The sequence below is a fragment of the Theropithecus gelada genome, chromosome 8 (genome assembly GCF_003255815.1).
Source record: "Theropithecus gelada isolate Dixy chromosome 8, Tgel_1.0, whole genome shotgun sequence".
Lineage (NCBI taxonomy): Eukaryota > Metazoa > Chordata > Mammalia > Primates > Cercopithecidae > Theropithecus > Theropithecus gelada.
Window position 1 is genome coordinate 135,925,945 of NC_037676.1, and position 22,065 is coordinate 135,948,009.

General features: G+C 45.6%; 1 non-coding gene across 1 annotated transcript; it reads right to left on the reverse strand.

The window, feature by feature from the left end:
- Positions 1–15,897: 15,897 nt before the first annotated feature.
- LOC112630877 lies at positions 15,898–16,026 on the reverse strand. Its single transcript, XR_003121005.1, has one exon. It is a non-coding gene; the product is annotated as a small nucleolar RNA SNORA40 (small nucleolar RNA).
- Between the last annotated feature and the right edge of the window lie 6,039 nt (positions 16,027–22,065).

Here is a 22,065-nt window from a genome sequence, read left to right on the forward strand (position 1 = left end):
AAGTGCTGCATTAGGAAGTGCGCACCTGAAAACACTGGTGTGGTTGTGGGGCAGTGGGCTTGTGTAGGGGAGGAGACCAAGCAAGGTTGTGATGTCAAGCAAAGGCCCATGGAGGGTGATTTTGGCTCAACCCCTCAGAGGAGCTCGGGAAACGGTGTAGGTCATACTTCAGAGCTGCCCTAGGCAGGGGCCAAGGAGCTGCAGCATTGATATTCCGCACCCATCAACTCAAGGCTGTTCCCAGGGACTCTGCCCATTGCACTGACCCCCAGAGCGGGTTCCAGCTGCTTCAGAGCAGCCTTTTATCAAAGTGAGGGAGTGATGTGGGTTCTGTTGGGAGTTAAATGCACTAGGAGCCACATGCCTTGGATGGTCAGATTTCCCTGGGTGAGGTGGACAGGGTTCTGACTAATGACCCCCACAGAGTCCTAATATATGATGATCTGCAGAAGTCTCTGGAACCATTTAGAAGAAGGGCTTTCTTCATCATCTCTGCCATTACTGGACCAAATCCAAGTGCCAAGTACAATCCGAGCCCTCCTTACTGTGGATTCGCCCCTTGGTGTCTGGCAGCTCCTTCTCATTGGAGGCTCATGTGGCAACACAGTGAAAGACCCAGTATCTCTGGGTACCAGGGTGCCTCTGCACAAAGCACTAGCCCTAGGGCACTGGAGATACGTCTGTACTTTTTGCTGTAGATTAGAATCAGGAGGGTGCATTTCTCCAAAGTTACCTGGAGGACAGTGACCAGACACACTCCAGGACTAAGCACATGGAGGCAGCCCTTTCCCAAGGGCTCACTTCATGCCTTTTCCTTGGATATCACTCAGTCCTCTCATCTTCACACTAGCTCCAGGAGGCATTTTGTTCTTTTCATTCCCATTTTCCAGATGGAGATACTGAGACTCAGAGGCTCTGCAACTTTAAGGTCTCAGAGTTAGTTACTGCTAGAACAAGAATTTCAACCCCAATCTTTCAGACTTCCCCTCACCACTCTGCCCTTCAATTAACCTAAGAGATTTGGGAGCCAGGAGGAAGACTCTGACATTGCTAATTAGAGAGATACTATAGGGACTATAACAAATCTGGAGAATGAACTCTAAGATCACCAAGTGGTGCCCCTGGAACTTGTCCAGCTGCCCAAATATGGAAGAGAATGAGACTTCAAGGAGGGATGATCCCTTCTGTCTATGGAATTAACCTATGTTAATTTATTTCCTGCTAAATTTCAAGCTGCAGTACAGAAGCTTTAATTAACACTCAGAACCAAGGATGTGTCCAATGGGACCGTCCTGAGAACGTGTGCACACAAGCTCATCTCTAAACTCATCCCTAATACTAATTAGCCCCACAAGTTCTCCAAGGGCCTTGTCTGCTAATTTGGAACCTGGCGATGAGCTCTATCTCTGCCTAGCCTTGGAGATCAAGGACACAAATCTCTTCATCTCCGTTATCAATGTCATGCCAATGGCCCAAGGGGACCATGGAATCATTAATGACTCCCCATTGGTTGGCAGAGCAACTTGAAGCCCTTCACAAAGCGACTCTGCCCGGTTTGCTCCTCCACATCCAACTGTGACATAATGGGGTTGGTTCCGTGGACAACACTGCTGTAGTCTGGTAAGGACATTGGTCTCACCCCCTAACATGCTGACCTTGGATGGAAATGTACGTTCTCGAGCCTTTGAACACAAAGATGAACACAAGAACACTTCAGAAGAGTGTGGGGCTGGCAGTTGGGAAGCCCAAGACCTTTTCCCAGCAGCACCAGATTTTTTCCTGTGGAGTTTGTCATTACTTCTCTGCATCCCAGTTGCCTTAGCTGTAAAAGGGGGCTGTAATTCTTACAAAACCCTTGTCCCAGGATCTACAACACTTAGAAAAGTGCCAGACACATCGTAAGCATAAAAAATAAAAATAAAAAATACTAAAGTTAACCCTTGATGTTAAGATTCTCCTATCTCGGCCTCCGAGTTCCCCCTCATCCCCACTGCAGGGACCACGACCAATGTTTGTGCACCAAGACATGCCGTGTCAATGCTCCCAGACCACAGTGGCCACTGCCTCAGAGGTCTTCTCTATCATCTCTTGCTGCCTGCCTCTCAAACTGCATTGTGATGTCTTTCAAAAATCAATCTAATAATGCCACTCTCATTACTTGGAAGTTTATCCCCGGTCCAGGTCTCCCTATAAGACTCAGCCTAACCTAACCTGTGACTGCCTCTCGCCTCATTTCTCTTTTTGTTTTTTGGAGATGGAGTCTTGCTCTGTGACCCAGGCTGCAGTGCAATGGTGCAATCTGGGCTCACTGCAACCTCAGCCTCCTGGGTTCAAGAGATTCTCCTGCCTCAGCCTCTGGAGTAGCTGGGATTACAGGTGCTCACCACCACAGCCGGCTATTTTTTTTGTATTTTTAGTAGAGATGGGGTTTTGCCAATTTGGCCAGGCTAGTCTCGAACTCCTAATCTCAAGTGATCTGCCTGCCTCTGCCTCCGAAAGTGCAGGGATTACAGGCATGAGCCACCATGCCCAGCCCTCTCACCTCATTTCTGATTGCACTCCGCTCGGCTCATGCTTCTGTTGCGGCACTGTGCTCCTTGCTCTTCTAGGAGCTGTGAGCATGCCTCTGCCTCAGGGTCTTGCCTCTGCCTTCCCCTCCTCCTGGAACCTTCTCACAGTTATAGCGTTGCTCATTCATTTCCTTCATCTCTCAGTTTAAAGCTGACTTCATTTGAGAGGGTACCTGAATCATGTTCACAAGACCGGACAGGATGAACAGGAGGTTCAAAATCATGGCTTAAAATAATAGTTGAAGGGCTGGGTATGGTGGCTTAGCCTGTAATTGCAGCACTTCAGGAGGCCAAGGTGGGAGGATCACGAGGTTAGGAGATCAAGACCATCCTAGATAACACAGTGAATCCCTATCTCTACTAAAAATACAGAAAATAAGCCAGGTGTGGTGGCGCGCACCTGTAGTCCCAGCTACTCGGAAGGCTTAGGCAAGAGAATCGCTTGAACCCAGGAGGCGGAGGTTGCAGCGAGCCGAGAATGCGTCACTGCACTCCAGCCTGGGCGACAGAGGGAGACACTGTCTCAAAAAAAATCAGAAAAGCAAAAAAAAAAAAAAACACAAACAAAACAAAAATGGTTGAAGAACAAGGGCAGTTTAGCCCAGGGAAGAGGCACTGGGGGATTGGGAGACAGGACTGAGTTGGAATCATCATGCTTCTTAGGGGCTGTCTTGGAAAAACAGCAGGCTTGCTTTGTGAGGAAATTTGGGGAGAACAAGGACGAAGAGTAGACACCACAGGGAGATAGTCACATCTTTAAGGTAACACTGGGAGAGAACATTATCCCCGTCAGACCTGTCTGCAGCTGGGTTGAACAGCTTCAGGATATTTGAAAGTGGAGGCTGAAGAACAACTGGGCGAGAGAATTCAGCTATTCTAGTTGGAGGATGGAGTGTTTGTACGTGGATGTAGGTACTGAATTTGGTAAAATTCCAAACTGGAGCTTCTGGGCTTCTTCACTGTTTTCCTAGGCATTTTGTCTCTGGAAGCCCTTGGTGAGACTGCCAATGACCCTGGGAGGGGGCAGGTTTCTTGGCCAGGATCAGACCTTTGAACTTCACATGCTGCTGAGACTGGGGAAGTGGGTGCAGCCTCCTTTATTCTCTAAGACAATGGCCCTTCTACACTTATTAAAAGGCATCAAAATATTTTGTTTCAGGTTTCTCAAACATGTCAAAGACAGGAAACCCTGTGATCTAGGGCACTGCACTGCCCCAGTCTGTCTCCCATGACCTCCCATGGCATTTTGCTTCGAGGTCTATCTGAGGAATTGGTGCAACGTACTGTAAGGATGTATTTGACCCCTCCAAAAAATGAGTTAATGAGTTTTTTATTTTTTGTTTTTATGAGATGGAGTCTCACTCTGTCACCCAGGCTGGAGTGCAGTGGTATGATCTCGGCTCACTGCAACCTCAGCCTCCTGGGTTCAAGTGATTCTCCTGCCTCAGCCTCCCTAGTAGCTAGGATTACAGGCGCCACTACCATGCCTGGCAATTTTTTTTGTATTTTTAGTAGAGATGGGGTTTTGCCAGTTTGGTTAGGCTGGTTTCGAACTCCTCACCTCAGGTGATCCACCTGCCTCTGCCTCTGAAAGTGCAGGGATTACAAGCATGAGCCACCACGCCCGGCCCTCTCACCTCATTTCTGATTGCACTCCGCTTGGCTCATGCTTCTGTTGCGGCACTGTGCTCCTTGCTGTTCTAGGAGCTGTGAGCATGCCTCTGCCTCAGGGTTTTGCCTCTGCCTTCCCCTCCTCCTGGAACCCTTCTCACAGTTATAGCGTTGCTCATTCAGTTCTTTCATCACTCAGTTTAAAGCTGACTTCATTTGAGAGGGTACCTGAAATATGTTCACAAGACAGGTTAGGTTGACCAGGAGGTTCAAAATCATGGTTTAAAAGAACAAGGGCAGTTTAGTCCAGGGAAGAGGCACCTGGGCATTGGGGGACAGGACTGAGTTGGAATCGTCATGCTTCTTAGGGGCTATCGTGGAAAAACAGCAGTCTTGCTTTGTGAGGAAGTTTGGGGAGAACAAGGACGAACAGCTAGACACCACAGGGAGATAGTCACATCTTTAAGGTAACAGTGGGAGAGAATATTATCCCCATCAGACCGGGCCAGAGCTGGGTTGAGCAGCCTTGAAAGTGGAGGCTGAGGAACCATCGGGCAAGAGAATTCAGCTATTCCAGTTGAAGGGCAGAGTGTTTGTACCCGGATGTAGGTACTGAATTTGGTAAAATTCCAAACTGGAGCTTCTGGGCTTCTTCACTGTTTTCCTAGGCATTTTGTCTCTGGAAGCCCTTGGTGAGACTGCCAATGACCCTGGGAGGGGGCAGGTTTCTTGGCCAGGATCAGACCTTTGAACTTCACATGCTGCTGAGACTGGGGAAGTGGGTGCAGCCTCCTTTATTCTCTAAGACAATGGCCCTTCTATACTTATTAAAAGGAATCAAAATATTTTGTTTCAGGTTTGTCAAACATGTCAAAGACAGGAAAACCTGTGATCTAGGGCACTGCACTGCCCCGGTCTCTCTCCCATGACCTCCCATGGCATTTTGCTTTGACGTCTATCTTGGTAATTGGTAGAATGTACTGTAAGGATGTATTTGACCCCTCCAAAAAACCAGTTAATGATTTTTTTAAATTTTTAAATTTTTAATTTTTTTTTGAGATGGAGTTTCACTCTGTTGCTCAGGCTATAGTGCAGTGGTATGATCTCACCTCAGCCTCCCGGGTTCAAGCAATTCTCCTGCCTAAGCCTCCCGAGCAGCTGGGATTACAGGTGCATGCCACCATGCCCGGCTAATGTTTTGTATTTTTAGTAGAGATGGGGTTTAACCACATTGGCCAGGCTGGTCTTGAACTCCTGACCTCAGGTGGTCCACCCATCTCGGCCTCCCAAAGTGCAGGTGTTGGGATTACAGGCATGAGCCACCGTGCCCAGCCCCCCAAATGAGTTTTTGTGTGTGTAGAGTTTATGTTGTCTTTATTTCTGTATCCCCAGTTGAGTTCAATGTGTGTGTGTATGTGTGTGTGTGTGTGTGAGAGAGAGAGAGAGAGAGAGAGTTGGGGGGTGAGGGGATGGTTTATTCAATCTGTGTGCAGATTGAATAAACCAGATGACATTTAAATGATAATCATGATGCAACTTTTCAACCTTAGACAGTTTTGGTTACTGTCCTCTGACTGTGGATGAAAATGATAGACCAATAATTTCTTTTTACTCAAAGGAAAATTAGCAGACATTCCTGCATTGCTTTAGTTTTTCACTTCGAAATTTGAGACTTCAAAATTTGAGAGTTGTGGTGATTCCAGTCACACATATTTACTAGAACTCTCAGCTGCCTTGGTGCTAAATCTTCTCTTTTCTCGTGGCTTGGGTTGGCTTTGGAGTGCAGCCTGCAGTGGCAAATGGGAGTGTGGTGACTTCTGCTTCTGTTCCATCTCTCTGCCTGGTCTGCTCTTTTCCTTCTCTATGGCTAGTTCTGATGTGCCATAGAAAGTACAAACAGACCTATCAAAAAAGTCTCCCTAGAGCCATCCTAGTTATAAACTAGCTTTGTCCACTCGGGCCTGGCTGTTGCTCCAAAGAACGGGCTCTTCCTCCTGTGGGCTCTGGACGGCCCTCCAGGACCTCCCTGCTCCCCCCTGAGCCAGGCAGATGGGCTCCTGAATCCCCTTCTTTGGCCACCAGGTGCTCACCTGCAGCTTCTTGTTCCTCCTCTTCCTACCCTCCACCGAGAAGGATCTGAGGCTATTCTAAGCTGCCTGCTATAGCCCACGTTTTGCAGAGTCACTGTCTGACCACGGTGTGCACTTAGGCCCCTGCCTGTCTATGAGCGAACATACTCCAAAGAAGCAGCACACTCATGGCCCCCAGGGCAGCTGGTCATCTTCTTCAATCACTTAGGCAGAAGTCAGACCTAGTTTATCTTATTCCACAGGATAGAATGGAACAGGTCCTTGCAAGCCCTCTTGAAGCCCCTCTTTCTGGAGCAGGGGTGGAAGGTAGCACCCTGCGCAGTGGAAGGGATAGGGGATCTCACCTTATGGACTCACATCACTCTCTCCAGAGGTTTCTCCACCACTCTCTTTTTAGTTTCTTTCTCACCTTGATGTTTCCCACTGAGGGATCCAAAGAGCAGTAGAACAGGCTTTCCTTCATTCTTTTTGTAAATTTTGCAGCCGCCTGTGTTGGTGTGGGCTTTTCCCCACACCTCCTGGGGGATTCTGTTGGCCTAGTCCAGGCACGGTGTTTAAATTGTGGCAGGAAGAGTACCATTGGAACAGCCTGTTGCTTGTATGATCCACCATGTGTCAGGCTCTGGGGAGTGAACAGGGCTGAAAAGGGGAATGAGGCCAGGCTTGTGCTCTGGAGGAGTGCTTAATCTGGTGGGTGGAGGGAGGGAGAGGGACAGAGAGAGACAGAGACAGAGTGCTTCCGTCAGCCCGTATTTACTGAGTGCCTACAGACGTCAGGTATGATGCTAGGTCCTCAACAAGCACAGGTGAAGAAAATGGGCATGGTCTTCGGCATTACATATAACATTGTAAGGTCCAGAGGGCATGCAAGGGAGAGCAGTAAAGCGGAGGGTAGAGAGGTGAGGGGGCTGGGGAGCAGAGCACTTATGTTCTTGTGGGTGATTGTCAAGGACTTTGGCTTTCACCATGATAGGGAGCCATTGGAGGGTTGAAAGGTGTATCATGATCTGATCTATAATTCAGAAGGGTCATTGTGGCCGCTGTGCCCTCATAGGGGCACAGGGCAGAAGCAGTGAGACCAGTTTGGGGGCTAATGGAGCAACACTGTGGAGCAACGTGTGAATGATAGGAATGATGAGAAGCGGTCAGCTACGGGGTTTATTTGAAAGTACAGCCAACATTTGCTAATGGATTCCATGTAAAGGGTGACTTCAGGTCTTTGGACCAAACTCCAAAAGAATGAAATTGTGGGAAGAGGAAGTTGGGAGAAGGATGGGAAATCAGAAATTTTTGGACAGGTAAAGTTTGAGATGTTTTTTATCCAGTCCAGTGGAGATATTTGTGTGCAAGAGAGATATCAGACCTCTCCACAATAAAGCTGGGGGAGTCATCAAGGGATAGATGATATTCTTTATTATCATTATCGGTCATTATCTTGAGGTGCTGACCTCAGAGGTGCACGTAGAAAGAGAAGAAGTCTGGGGAATAAGCCTTGGTCATTCCAGTGTTTGTTGGTGGCTGACATGGGGAAGAACTGGCAAGCGAGAAGTCAGTGGAGGAGGAGGACACACCAGAGCCATGTCCTAGAAGCCAAATGAAGAAAGGGTTTCACCAGGAAGCAGTGATTAATTTATCAAACGTGGCTGGTACAATGAAATATAACAAGCCTGAGGCATAACTGTTGGATATAGCAATGTGCAGGCGATTGGTGTCCTTGACAATGGTTCTTTTGTTGGATTAGTGGAGACAGAATTAGGGTTGGTTGGAGTTAAATAGAGAATGAAAAAATGGTGAATGTAGACAATTCTTTCCAAGAGGGGGAAGGGAGATGCATGGTCAAGAGAGAATATTTGAAAGATAAAAATATAATACAGCTGATTAAAATAATAATGCAAAAGAGAAAGATGAGAATGGAGAGAAGATAGGATGTAGGAGAAGAACTAGCTTTATATAGGAACATACAGAGTCGTAGAGTTTGGGAGTATAGGTGCAGGGAGGTACATGAGGTAGTGGAACTACGTGGAATTTATCTTCTAATTGCCAAACTTTCTCAGCAAAGTAGCAAGAAGAGGGTAAAAGTGGAGAGAATTTTTGGAAGTCTGAGAAGAGAGCAGCCATGGAGTAGTCTAAAATAGTAGGAGATTGGATTGATGCAAGAAAGGCAGAAAGATAGCTGCATAGCCTTAAAGACTCACTTGAGATTGGTGATCAGGTTGTGATTAATTTAAAATCAACATTGTTTTGGGTTTTCTTCCAGTGAAAGACTGTTGTTTGGGTTTAGGCAGAGAGTGGGAGTAGTGAGGATTTAACAAAAATTGGAGTTTTTCCAGGAAAGTACAACAACAAAGAAAAGGGCAGGGGAGATAAAGGTGTATGAAAGAGATGATTATAATGGTGCTCTGCGACATCTATGCTAGGCTGGAGGGAAGTGGCGGTGTGAGTGGGGTGGGGGACAACAAAAATATGGTAGAGTCAATGGATTACATGGTTGTGTTGAGGCCAAGGACTTATAGTTAATGTACTATATGGCAGATGGACTGCAAATAAGAGAGGTGGTGGTCTGAGAGAGAAATTCTTGAGGTTGGAATTCTGGAGGGGCTACAGTCACTATAATGGCAAGGTCTAGGAGTGAGTAGGAGGTAATAGAGGAAGTCAAGTTCAAAGGCCATAGCCATTGCCTGGGAAAACTGTGGTGGTGGCTTGAGTTGAAATGGCAAAAGAAGATGGAGAAAAGCATATGGTGATGAACATTTCAATATGATCACGGGACTCCACGCAGCACAGCATTTTCAAGAACTCCAGAGTCTGATCGCTTGGGTTCTTTTCCTGGCTCCATCATTTACAAGCTCTGTGATCTTGGGTAAATTATCTCCAAATGTGATGTAGGTGAACAATAACACCTACCTCATGCCCGTGTCATGAGAAGTAAATAAGTTTATACAGGCAAAGTACTTGGAGTAATTAATAGCTGGTAATAATCTGTAATTCCTAGGCCTGGCCCCCTATTGTGGATCTCCATGGCCTGGCCTATAGCAGAGGTTCTACAGGAGCACTACCTGTTCCCCTGGGGACTTATATCCTAAGAACGACTGGTATTTTAAGCAAAAAAATGACATGGGACGAGTTAGGTTTTATAAAGGTGACTATTCACTGCAAGGAGAATGGTTTATTTCAAATTTCAGATGAAAGAAGGGCTTGAGATTTCAATGTTCATTGAAGCGGGACAAGCATTGTAATGTGTGTAGAAATGGGCCTATAGGTAAGAGAAGGTGCTCCTTGTTACATTACTCAAGGTCCTTCAGAGTTGCCACCCTGCCACCCCGCTTTTCCTGGTAGCTGGATCTCCAGCCACTGCCTCTGCTCAGCATTAGGCACAATTCCCCGAGCCAAACTCACACCTTGGTTTATGGGAGACCTCTCAACCCTTTCGCTGGCCATACTCTTATTCATCCTTCAAAACTCAGTTCTCAGCCCATCTGTGTAGACTTCCCTCGTGTCCAAAGCTTGAATAGTTCCCACTTGCTCTCTTCGTTAGGATATCCAAACTGGTTATATTTGCTGTATTTATAAAGGTAGGTAGCATAAGACTTAAGATTTTCCTCTTTTAGGGATAAAATTGACCCCTAAAACTCACTGGCCACTTTACTCTTTAGCCTTGGAGGAATCAAGCTTCCATATTTGTTCAGAGAACACAATGGTTGATTCTTGTGGTGTACATACCCCATGGTCTTTTCGAGATCATGGCGGAAAATATTGACTCTCTTTTTGTTTCAGTGTTTTTCTCAGTCTTTGGAGGATTGAAGACAGTTAGTAGGCCAACAGCAGGGCTCTTATCTGGAAGCCTCTGTCAGATTTCCCACTGAGGCCTAAGGCTGAGAACCATTTTTTTTTCCTTCATGCTTCAAGTTGGGAGTGATTTGTGTCTGCTGTCTATAGCTCTCAAAGACCTGTGGGTACTGTTTCTCAAAAAATAAAAAAATCACGTTATTTCAACAGGGAGAACATGCAGAGCTGGCGCAGATTCAGCTAGATTATCTTCGAAATCTTATGCTAACCTGCTGTTGGCGTTTCCAAGAGAGAGTGTGGGAGTAGCCTGAGACCCGACCCTCTTCCCAGGAATATATTGCGGTTATGCTCAGACTTCAGGTCCCACTGCAGAAGCCCTGGGTAGCAAATGCCCAGTTGTAGATAAAACCCTAAGGGTCTTTCCTCCTTCAAATAGATGTGGTGGAGGAGTGGTGGTGGCTTGAGATTTACTAGGACTTTTGAAACCAAGGAACTTCCCTAAGCAGAGGGCTGGATTCTGGGGGTAATGTTTGAATGCTGTCTAGAGAGAATAGAGGGGCTGCAGGAGAACCTTTTGGGGACTCCTCATGGTTTTTTTTTTTTTTTTTCAGATGGAGTTTCGCTCTTGTTGCCCAGGCTGGGGTGCAACGGTGTAATCTTAGCTCACCGCAACCTCCGCCTCCTGGGTTCAAGCAGTTCTCCTGCCTCAGCCTCCCAAGTAGCTGGGATTACAGGCATGCTCCACCATGCCCGGCAAAGTTTTGTATTTTTAGTAGAGACGAGGTTTTACCATGTCGGTCAGGCTGGTCTTGAACTCCCGACCTCAGGTGATCTGCCCGCCTTGGCCTCCCAAAGTTCTGGGATTACAGGTGTGAGCCACTGCACCCGGCCCCTCATGTCTCTTTCTGCTTTATTCTTTATTTGTTAAATGCTAGCATTTAGAAAACTGTGGTAAAATCCACATAACACAAAATTTACCATCTTAACCATCTCTAAGTATCCAGTTCAGTGGTATTAAGTGCATCCACATTACTGTGCAACTGTCACCACCACCTTATATAAATGAAATCACATATTTGTCCTTTTGTGACTGGCTGATTCCACTTAGCATGATGTCCTCAAGGTTCATGCACGTTGTAGCAGGTGTCTGAACTTCCTTCCTTTTTGAAGGCTGAGTAATATTCCATTGTATATACATCCCACATTTTGTTTATTCATTCATCCATCCATGAACACTTGGGCTATGTTCACATTTTGGCCATTGTGAATAGTGCTGCTGTGAATACAGGCATATTTTACTCTTTATTATAAAAGAATAAAAATTAGACCTATTCCTAGTGGGGAGATACATCTGACTTTGCCAAATGTGTAAAACTGGCCTCTGAGAAGGACTCAACATGGAGGGTTGAGGATGGTTCTAATCCTAGAGCCTTCCTGCCCCAACCTGAGAGTGACCTTGGAAAAAATGGCTCCCTGCATGCTGTATGGGTGTGGGAGAGAGTTCTGGAAGGCTGGACCATGAGGGCTACAACGTGCAGTGAACTGTCCATGACCAAGCACAGTAAGCTGGAGGGAAGAACCCGTGACCACTCCAGTGCACTCCAGTAGCCCCCTGGGGACTCTGTGCTCCCTGCAGAGTGGCAGAGGAGGGTACTGGGCAGTGGCCAGATGGAAGACAGAGGTGTAGCCAGGCAGCCTGTGTCAGTGTCCTGGCTATGCTGTCTGCTGCCATCAGGACAGCTTGCTCACATGTTTAGCTCTCTTTTTCCTCATTTGTAAACAGGGATGATGATCTCAGTGCCCCACTCACCGGGTGGCTGTTAGAATGAAATGTGACAACATATGTAAGGTAATTAGCATAACGTCTGGGTCAGAGGACAATCTCAGTAAATATTCACTGTTTTTGTCATTATTATTTCCCTCTTCTTTGAAGCTGGAGACTCCAGGATTCGCTGTACCCTTTGGAAAGATTAATCAGCCCTGGCCTGTTAGGCATCTTCTAGGAGCTGGGGGAATAGACAGAGAGCCAAGTGGGTTTTTTCATGAGCAGCTTAGAACTACTGATTGACTAAGTCAACACTTTTCTAGCAGGCAGTGATGGGCATATTAGTGCACGCTGGTGGTGCTGCATCATCACTTTTTGCTAGTGTTTTTTTTTTTTTTTTTTTTTTTTTTTTTTTTTTTTTCACAGTGTCTCGCTCTTGTCACCCAGGGTGAAGTGCAGTGGTCCAAGCTCTGCTCACTGCAAACTCCGCCTCCCAGGTTCAAGAGATTCTCCTGTCTCAGCCTCCCAAGAAGGTGGGATTATAGATGTTTGCCACCACGCCTGGCTAATTTTTGTATTTTTAGTAGAGACAGGGTTTCACCATGTTGGCCAGGCTAGTCTAGATCTCCTGACATCAAGTAATCTGGCCTCCTAGGCCTCCCAAAGTGCTGGGATTACAGGTGTGAGCCACCGCACCTGGCTGCCTATGAGTGTTCCCCCCCCCAACGCCCCGACAGTGGTCCCTTGAGGGCAGGACCTGAATTTTATTCATCTTGTGCCCTTTGTGCCCAGGACAGAGCTGGCCACAAAATGGGCAGCAAGTTACGCTCAAGGACTTCGGGGTTTGGCCTTGTGCTTTCTGCGAGTCTTGCCCTCACCTGGATGTGGCCTCTGTGGGAAGAGCAGGCAGGCCCCAGTGAACATCAGCAGTGCGTTTTCCCAGAAGAAACTCCTCAGCTGCAGGCCTCTCATAAATGAGAGAGGAAGACTCCATGGGTTTAGAGATTGGGGCCTCGGGGATGATTTTACAAAATTCTGAAATGTTTCGGGGATGGAATCTTCTCAGGATGGTTCATGGGGTCGGGAACACCTGGAACAGGGCCTAGATCTGGACATCCCGTCGTGGAAGAGCCTGTTGCATTCTGTCCTGTCCATGCCCAGGGATTTCTGTGTCCCTCTCCTAGAAGCAGGGCCAGCCCCGGCTGCTGTCCAGCGAGGCCACTCCTGACACCTGTTGTGTTTGCCCAGCAGTGAGTGGGGAGCGACGGTTTTTGTTCTTAGGCAGACACAAATGGGCCCTGTGTGCAAGGCCAGATTGGCCTGAGGCCCGGGCTAACTTTCCAGCACCATTTCCCCCTCTGTCCACGTGTCTTAGAGTTAGGCCCAACCTGAGTTCAGTTCCCAGCTTTGTTTTCATCACAGGTCAACTAGCCTCTCTATACCTTATTCTTCACCTGAAAAAAAAAAAAAAAAAAAAACCCAAAGGCTTTTACTACCCTCCCAAGGCTGCTGTGAGGACCAGATGGGAGAAGCTAACCAAAGCACAGACCTCAGGGTCTACACCACAGACAAAGGGCTGGGTGGTTTCCTTCCCTTTCTCAGCTCCCAGCACAAAATGTGTCTCAGTACACAATCGGCTCTTGTGCGTCTCCTGCTGGACTCAAGCTGCTCCCTCCCTCCAGGACCTGCGTCTCCCATCTCCCCTAGAGAAACTGTGCTGAGTCTCAAGCTCCAGTCCCTCTGTACAGCCTTCTGTGCCCAGCCCAAGCAGAACTGATGGTTCCCTTCTTTGTGGCCTGGGCCTTTGGTAGACTCAACAGAATAAGATTTCCCTGCAGGTCTAAAATCTGGCATTTTCTGTATTGCTAGGATTTCCAGAGTTAAGGCATTTTTAACTGCCACACTGCCCAAGAGTACTAAAACCTTCTTTAAGCATATGAGATAGATATTTGCACACCAGTGTATACACACAAATGCAAGTCAATATTTTAAGACATTATTTCCAGTACGGGTTCTATAAATGACAAACATTCACCTCTCCTGGTGAGGAACACCCATCTGTACTATCAGACTGTTATTCGTAGCTCAGCAGAACACACACATCCTTGTGTGTCACTCATCAAAGCAAATTTCCTGTCCTTTCTTTTTTTCTGACATTACTAAACTATGATTTATGATAATAAAATACGCATTTTTCTATTGTGTAAGAATTTGGATGAAATCCCAGTGTGGAGAACAAAGATCAATCTGAACCCTGACGTTCAGAAGAGAAGTGCAGGCCCCACATATGGAAGGCAGAAGGGGCTGGTGCATGGCGGTACCTTCCTACAGTGCAGGTAGGAGGAGGCCAGTGACTCATGAAGGAAGTTCCAAGAGGTCAAGAGGTATTGGGGTGGGAGATCCAGAGTTGGGCTCTAAGAGAACTTCCCTAGAGATAGGAGGAGGAGGAGAAAGGCAGTTGAGCACCATCAGGGTGGATGCTTGTGAGCTTCTGTACACCGGGTTGTGAGAGCGTGGAGTACTGGAGAACCTGGCACATGTCCCAGGGTCCTGGGGCAAACATGGAACACAGGCAGCTGGCACCTCTCACCTGGAGAAGGGAGAGGTGGGAGGTAAGCGGAGCTGTGAGGAGACAAGGGGTGTGTTGTGTGAGCTGTATGAGGTAAGGACAGATAGATGGGTTTCCTGTGCAGCCTACTCAAAAGTGCTGCCCGCTAGGTGTGTGGAACCCACAGGAAGGTAGCTGCAGGCAGACTGGCCAAGTCAGAAGCTGAATGCAGGTTCTCAAGTGTCAGGACATGGTTTGGTGCAGGGATGCTTGTCAGCATCTCTAGAGAACCAGTTCAAAGGGCAGCAACTGTGAGTCTGACAAGCAGACACCCACTGCGCCAGCTAAGTGGAGAGACTTTTGTCTCTTCTGTCTTTCATCCTCGTTCCTCTTAGTTCCTGACACTGGAGGGCCCAGAGGCAGCAGACAGAGTGGGAGCCACAGCTAGGGGAGTGCCCAAACCCACTTGTCCCTGGCCTCTTGCTGCTGGTTCCCAAGGCAGAGGGCAGCCCGACCGATGCGATTTGCATGAGATAGAAGTTTAAGTATTACTCTTAAGTAATATTTTTTATCTTTTTTTTAAAATTTAAAGTCAATAACTTTTTACTGAAGGAATTCTATGTTGTGGTTTCTTCCACTGTACATCCAGGTCACTTTAGATCCTCTAAAGAACTGGAGTCAAAAGATTTATCTTCAAGTTAGCCCTTTTTAATGAAACTGAGGCTTACTTTAATCCAGTTGTCCTGTCAGTCCATAGTTCTTCTATTTTGGCTTCTTTCATCTCCTTTTAATATGGAAATACTGATGAAGACTTCAAAATTCATTAAGAATCTTTGGGATCTAATTTCTTCAACCAATTTACTTTAGAGTCATTTTTACTGTAGGTGGTGGATCTTCCTGGTTCTCAATTTGACACCCTCTCTTAACATGAATGAGTTCAAATCATATTCATTCCTAAGCGATCACATTCAAGAATAGTACAGATGTGTGGAATATGCCTATACCTTTAGCTCCAGACATCATGTTCTCAAGATTAAAGCCTTTAAAACAAAAAACCATCATATGTATCAAGTCAACAAGAAATTGGAATACAAAATTAACATAGCTGAGGAGTTCCCTTGTATCCCATGCTGTTTAACTATTTATTCTACAGTCCTAGAATCAATCTTTTTTTTTTTTTTTTTTTAAATTAAGAGACAGGGCCTGTCTTTGTTACTCAGACTTGAGAACAGTGGTGCCATCAAAGCTCTGTGCAGCCTCCAACTCCTGGGCTCAATCCTCTTGCCTCAGCCTCCCCTTCCTGAGTAGCTACAACTATAGGCACATGCCCTAATACCCAGATAATTTTTAAATTTTTGTGGAGATGAGGTGTTTGTTACTTTCTTGTCCAGGCTGTTTTTGAACTCCTGGCTTCAAGCAAAACTCCCACCTCGGTGTGGGGATTGCAGGCATGAGCCACTGTGCCTGTCCTGGAACCAACCTTTATTGCTATCAATACTCCCACCAGTTAACTGTGTCAGGTATCATAATTTCCCTTCTTATATGTATTAAAACTCATACTGAACAATGAGTTCTGGGTTGCAAAGAAGATTTATTTTTTGCTCTTATCAGTAAGTCTTTGTCCACATGTTAAACAAAAACAAATACATAAGTGTAGAAGTAATATTTAAATATTACTCATCAAAGTACATTTCCTGTCCTTTTTTCCTAAAATTACTAAAATATGATTTATGATAACAAAATACTATTTTTCTACTGTGTTAGAATTTGGATGAAATCCCAGTATGGAGAACAAAGATCGATCAGAACTCTGACATTCAGGCTGGGCACAGTGGCTTACGCCTGTAATCCCAGCACTTTGGGAGGCTGAGGTAGTCGAATCACTTGAGGTCAGGAGTTCAAAACCAGCCTAGCCAACATGGTGAAACCCCGTCTCTACTAAAAATACAAAAATTAGCTGGGTGTGGTGGACACATACCTGTAATCCCTGCTACCTGGGAGGCTAAGGCAGGAGAATTGTTTGAACCTGGGAGGAGGAGGTTGCAGTGAGCCAAGATTGCGCCACTGCACTCCTGCCTGGGTGACAGAGTGAGACACTGTCTAAAAAAAAAAAAAAAAAAGAGCCCTGACACCCTGACATTCAGAAGAAAAGTGCAGGCCCCACCCATGGAAGGCAGAAGGGTCTGTTCCCTGGTGGTGTCTTCCTATAGCACAGACAGGAGGAGAACAGTGACTCATGGGCGAGTCTCTGAAACATGACTCTTAAGTAATACTTAAACTTCCACCCCATGCAAATTGAGCCAAGTCAGTCAGGCTGCCCTCTGACTCAGATGTTGTTCCTGAAGGGGAGCTCGAAGCCATGGTTTCTGCTGGAGCTGTCACTCGTGGGTGGGGAGAGGAGTGATGACAGACTGCATCCGAAGAAGTCTATTTTGTAATTGTACCTTACCAAATTCAGCCATTCAACAGAATCATTACCAAAATGTAGACCAGAAGAGCGTCCACCCTGAGTGAGTCTACTCTTTGGATGCAGTTTTAGGCTCTGGGATATTCAAATATTATAAAGTATGCATTTTTTTTCATGCCCTCCTGAAACACGACTTTGGCGATTCCAGTGTGCTATGTGGATGTGAGAAGGACAAGTGAGCTGACAAGTGAGGGGGAGATGGGACCTCAAACAGCAGGAAGAGCTCCTGGATGCCGTCAGGGCAGAGGGCTCTGAGTCACAGAAGACAGGTCCCTAGTCAAACCTGGATTGGTCAGGGGAGGCTTCTTGGAAGAGTAGATTTCTAAGTTGATTTCCCTCCCACAGAAAGGATTTATTCAGGAAGAGAACAGAGCACACGCATAGACCTGGAGGTAAGAAAGCCACAGGGTTTGGGGGAAGTGTCCCACATGGCTGGAACGTGAAGTGAAAGTGGAAAGGAGTGGGAGGGGCAGGAGTGGTGAGCTGGGGGTGGGCTCCAGGTCTACCCAGTCCTTCTTCAGCATTCCACCTCCTGGTGGCAGGTCCTTTCTACTGGAGACAGACTGAAGAAGGTACTTGACAAGGCCAGATTGCATTGCCAAAAGAACACTCCAGCAACAATGGGTGGTGTGGGATGGGAAGCGAAGAGGCAGTGAGGCTAATTCTGGAGAGTGGAAAACAAGATAGGCCACAGCTGCAATAATCCAGGAAGGAGAAAGGGCCTGAACTAAGGAGGTAATAATGGGCACAGAATAGATGAGGTCGGGAAGTAGGCATTACTTATCGCATTTACAGAGAAGAAAAGTGGTTTTTGGAGAAAATAGCAAACTTATTCACAGTCACACCATTAAATTAGATTATTTTATTCTTATTCCTTTGGTCTTTGGAGAGAAGGGTGTAGAAAAAAATAATCAAAGAGGCAGAAAGGAACTGAAAGGAAAAATAAATACAATTTCATCAACAGAAGCGTGAATTCATCAGTACATCCACAGGTTTATTGAGAGACTTCTCTGTGTGTCATAACAAAATAGGGGAGATCAGTGCATGTAAAACTAAACCCAGTCTTTGGCTAATCCCATTTCTGACTCAATCTCCTCAACTACCTAAGATTTAATTATTATTTTTAAGTTGTCCTATTTCTGTCCTAATAAAGAGGGCAATGTTGTCTGTGCAAAGGATTTTTTTTTTTTTTTTTTTTGACAGAGTCTTGCTCTGTTACCCAGGTTGGAGAGCAATGGTACAATCTCAGCTCACTGCAACCTCCGCCTCCTGGGTTCAAGCAATTCTCTTGTCTCAGCCTCCTGAGTAGCTGGGACTACAGGTGGCTGCCACCATGCCTGGCTAATTTCCATACTTAGAGTAGAGACAGAGTTTCACCTTTTTGGTCAGGCTGGTCTTGAACTCCTGATCTCAGGTGATGCACCCGCCTCGGTCTCCCAAAGTGCTGGGATTACAGACGTGAGCCACCACACCCGGGCTGTGCAAAAGTTTAACATAAATGAGTTTCCCTGTAGAAATAGAAAGTCCCTCTCCCCAGGGGTCTTCAGATGATTATGAATTATAAAATTCTGATATTCCCTTGACTCTAGAATCTTTTTTTTTTTTTCCCTAGAGAGTAAGATATTTGGAGATAAGCTTCTGGAGTAGCAGGCTGGATGTAAGGATGGAAGCCGCTATTCATTTTGCTAGTCATTACTTTTTAATCTCAATATACTTGCACTTCTAATTGGCATCATAAAATGTCTCTGGAGACAGAGAAGCCCAAAACACTTACTAGCTATCATTGTCCTGGATACAAAATAATAAGCTGAAAAAAACTTGTTTAAAAAATATTCTTTTCTTTAAGTGGTAAAGTCCATTAAAATACATGGAAAGGAGCTGTCATTTAATACACACCATCTATGAGCCAGATGTATTGCATATATTGCTCTGAAAATGATTCTCAAAACAGGATTCTAAGGGAGACAATATTGCTCCCGTTTTGAAAGGACAAAATTGAGGCTCAAGAGATTTGAGTGACATACTCAGAGTCAAGCTGTTGTAAAGTAGACCAATGTGACCCCAGAGCAAATGCTCTACTCGTGACACTCTACTCATTTCCGACCAGGGCCACTGTCACATGGTAGGTTGTTGGTTTATGTGTTTAGCAGTACTGGAGAAATCTAGGTAGGATGCAAGGAAGGAGCCACTGGTCATTAAATGGTAGAATGGATAGATAAGTTATAGATGGTTAGTGTCATTTAGACATTCGTCTGCCAAGCCTCATGTTGAATTGTGATCCCTAGTATTGAAGGTGGGGCCTAAAGAGGTGTTTGGGTTGTGGGGGTGGATACCTCATGAATGTCTTGGTGCTGTCCTCTTGGTAATAAGTTGCTTTACTAGTTCCTGCAAGAGATGGTGGTTAAAAAGAGCCTGGCACCTCCGCATCCCTTGACCCTTGCTTCCTCTCTCACCATGTGATTTTTGCACAGCCAGCTCCCCTTCCTCTTCCACCATGAGTGGAAGCAGCTGGAGGCCCTCACCAGAAGCAGATGCCAGTGCCATGCTTCTTGTACAACCTGAAGAACTGAGTCAAATAAACCTCTTTTCTTTATCAATTATCCAGCCTCAAGTATTCCTTTATAGCAATGCAAAATGAACTAAGACAATAGCCTTTGCTTATTATTTTGATTATAACTACAGGTGTTTGCCACAGCTATTTCCTTGCTAAAAGTTTTGTACCGTTGTGTTGTTTTACTGGTATATCTCTATCATTATAATAATTAATAATGTGCTAGACATTGTAATATTAACAATTACAAAGATTTTTTTGTAATCTGGAAAAGACGGTCTCTTTCTATTGTAACAAACTCTTTAAAGCAGGTATTATAGTTTCATCGAAATAATAAGGAACCTGAATCTCAGAGATGCCAACTGATTTGGCCAGGGCCACACCGTTTGAATACAACTCTCTATTCTGGGAGCTTATGTCTTTTGCAATGTCAAAAGAAACTGAGTGTGAACTTTCCTCCCATGATGGCAGGAAGACGAATGAAATAACCCATTAGTTGTCCTTTAAGCCTTTGTTCTCTAAAAGTAAGATGGTGGCAGTCCAGTGACAGTTTCCAAATCATAAAATTATGTCTAAAGATCAGACATGGACCTGAGTTACCAGAGCAGAACCTGAGTGGGATACTGATGTTAGGAGTGAGAATCCAAGGAAGCAACTTCTTGTAACTTTTCTCCACTTAAAGATGACTCTTATAGCCTTCTCATAGAGGAACACCCTCTTCTGCAGGTCGGAAGGGCCTTCACCTCCCTCAGTGCTGGCCCAAGGTCCGTGGTCAACAAGAAGCCTCTCTTTTCCTGACTTCCCACCTCCTGCGGTGGCCAGCCCTATCAAGTCCAAGTTGAGATGACTGGGTCCAGCCTGCTCTTCTGCCCCTTGCCCCACCCCGTCACTGCCCTAGTTCAGCTTCATGTTCCTCCTTAAGCCTCTGACACACTAACTTATCTTCCCCAAGCTGCCACACTCATCCTTTTTAATAGAGTGTTTTTAGTCTTATATTCAATAAATACACACTCATTCTAGAAAATCTGGAAGGTACCCCAAAAATCATTTCAAAGGAAAAAACAAAATCAGATTTTGGATAATTTCCTTCCAATTATTATGACAGGAACATCGTTGTGATAGCTAGAATTATAAGTTATCAGTTGCTTCTAGGGCAGGAGGCCACTGGAGCCCAGAGAAATAGGAGCTAAGAGGAGGAAGGCAGATGAGAAACCGAGTCATCCTTCCCCACCTCCCCCACCCACAGGGAATCAAGACGTGAGGCATTATAGTTAAATGTTTTCTTCTATGTACAGCCAGAGTGTCCCTAAAACCAGAATAAACTCTCAGTGGAAGACTATTATTGGTTCAAAATATTTTCTTGAATCCATCCATGCAAGAAGACTGTACTTCCCACTGATACAACGTTTGACCATGTGATTTGCTTTGGCCAAGTCAAATTTAAGTGCAATTAGTATGTATCAACCCTAGTGGATATTTTAAAATTTTCTCTTTTTCTTCCCACTGTCATGAGGCAGGTTTGGGCTGGATAGGGGCTGCTCCTTAGTCCTGGAATAAAGAGGTATGGAGCAGAGATGTTGCCCATGTGCATGTTGAGATGAATGTGATTGCAAGCAAAAGACAAAATCTTAGTTGCTGCAATCCACCAAGCTTCTGGGGGTCATTTGTTCCTTCAGCATAAGCCTAAGCTAACTGATACACCTCTGTTGATGGCTGAGTCAGTCATGCAAAGTGGTTACCCTCAGAAGATCTAAAAGCCAAGGACTAAGAACATTAAAAATAAAACATTAGTATTATGCAGTTCAAGCAGACATGGTGGTGGTGGTGATGATACAGGAGTAAAACATGCTAGGAGAGAGCTGCTCTTATTAAAGAGGTGGTTACTTTAAAGAGGACTAAGAAGATGAGATACACCATTAACAATGTGAGCCACCATTTATATGGTGTTTCCCGTGTGCCAACAGCCCTGCACAGTGAGATTACAGGCACTATATCATTTGATCCTTCCCCAAGTTCTAGAAGGGGGATGTCCATGATGAGCAACATTTTAAAGCTCTGGAAATTGAAGCTTAGGGAAGTTAGTAACTGACACACTCATGTAACTCATACACAGTAGAGCAGTAATTTGTGTCCAGGTCTCTCTGACTCCAGCATCTACCTACTCATAAGGGTTGGATTCCTGGTCAGGTTACCTGCAGGGATGCCCATTAAATGGTAGCTCCTGACCAGGACCTTGTGGGGAAGGAGGTCACAGCGGGCAAGGTTTGTTAGAGCAAATTTCTCTACTGGCCTGCCCAGAAAGCACTGGTTGTCCATCTTTCATTCTGAGAGAAACCCCTCAAAGCAAAGTTTGGTGGGTTTGTCACAGTTGCCAAGGCCTAGCTCTGAACTACAGGAGAGGCAAGAAGCTCCAGAAATTTAAATGATATCCACTCATGTTCTCAAGATATTTTTGAGATTGTAAAAGGAAATCATATCTATGAATTATAATCAGTTGGAGTGTGAGTGGAAGGAATCCAACTGGAGCTTGCTTTTGCAAGAGAGAGAGAGAGAAAGAGAGAGAGAGAGAGAGTTACTGGGAAGCTACCGAGGCAGTTCCCAGAACCAGGGATGGGAATATGGCAGGACTTGGGAACAGGAACATCAGAAGCCAAAGCCTGAAAAACAGCGGGATTCT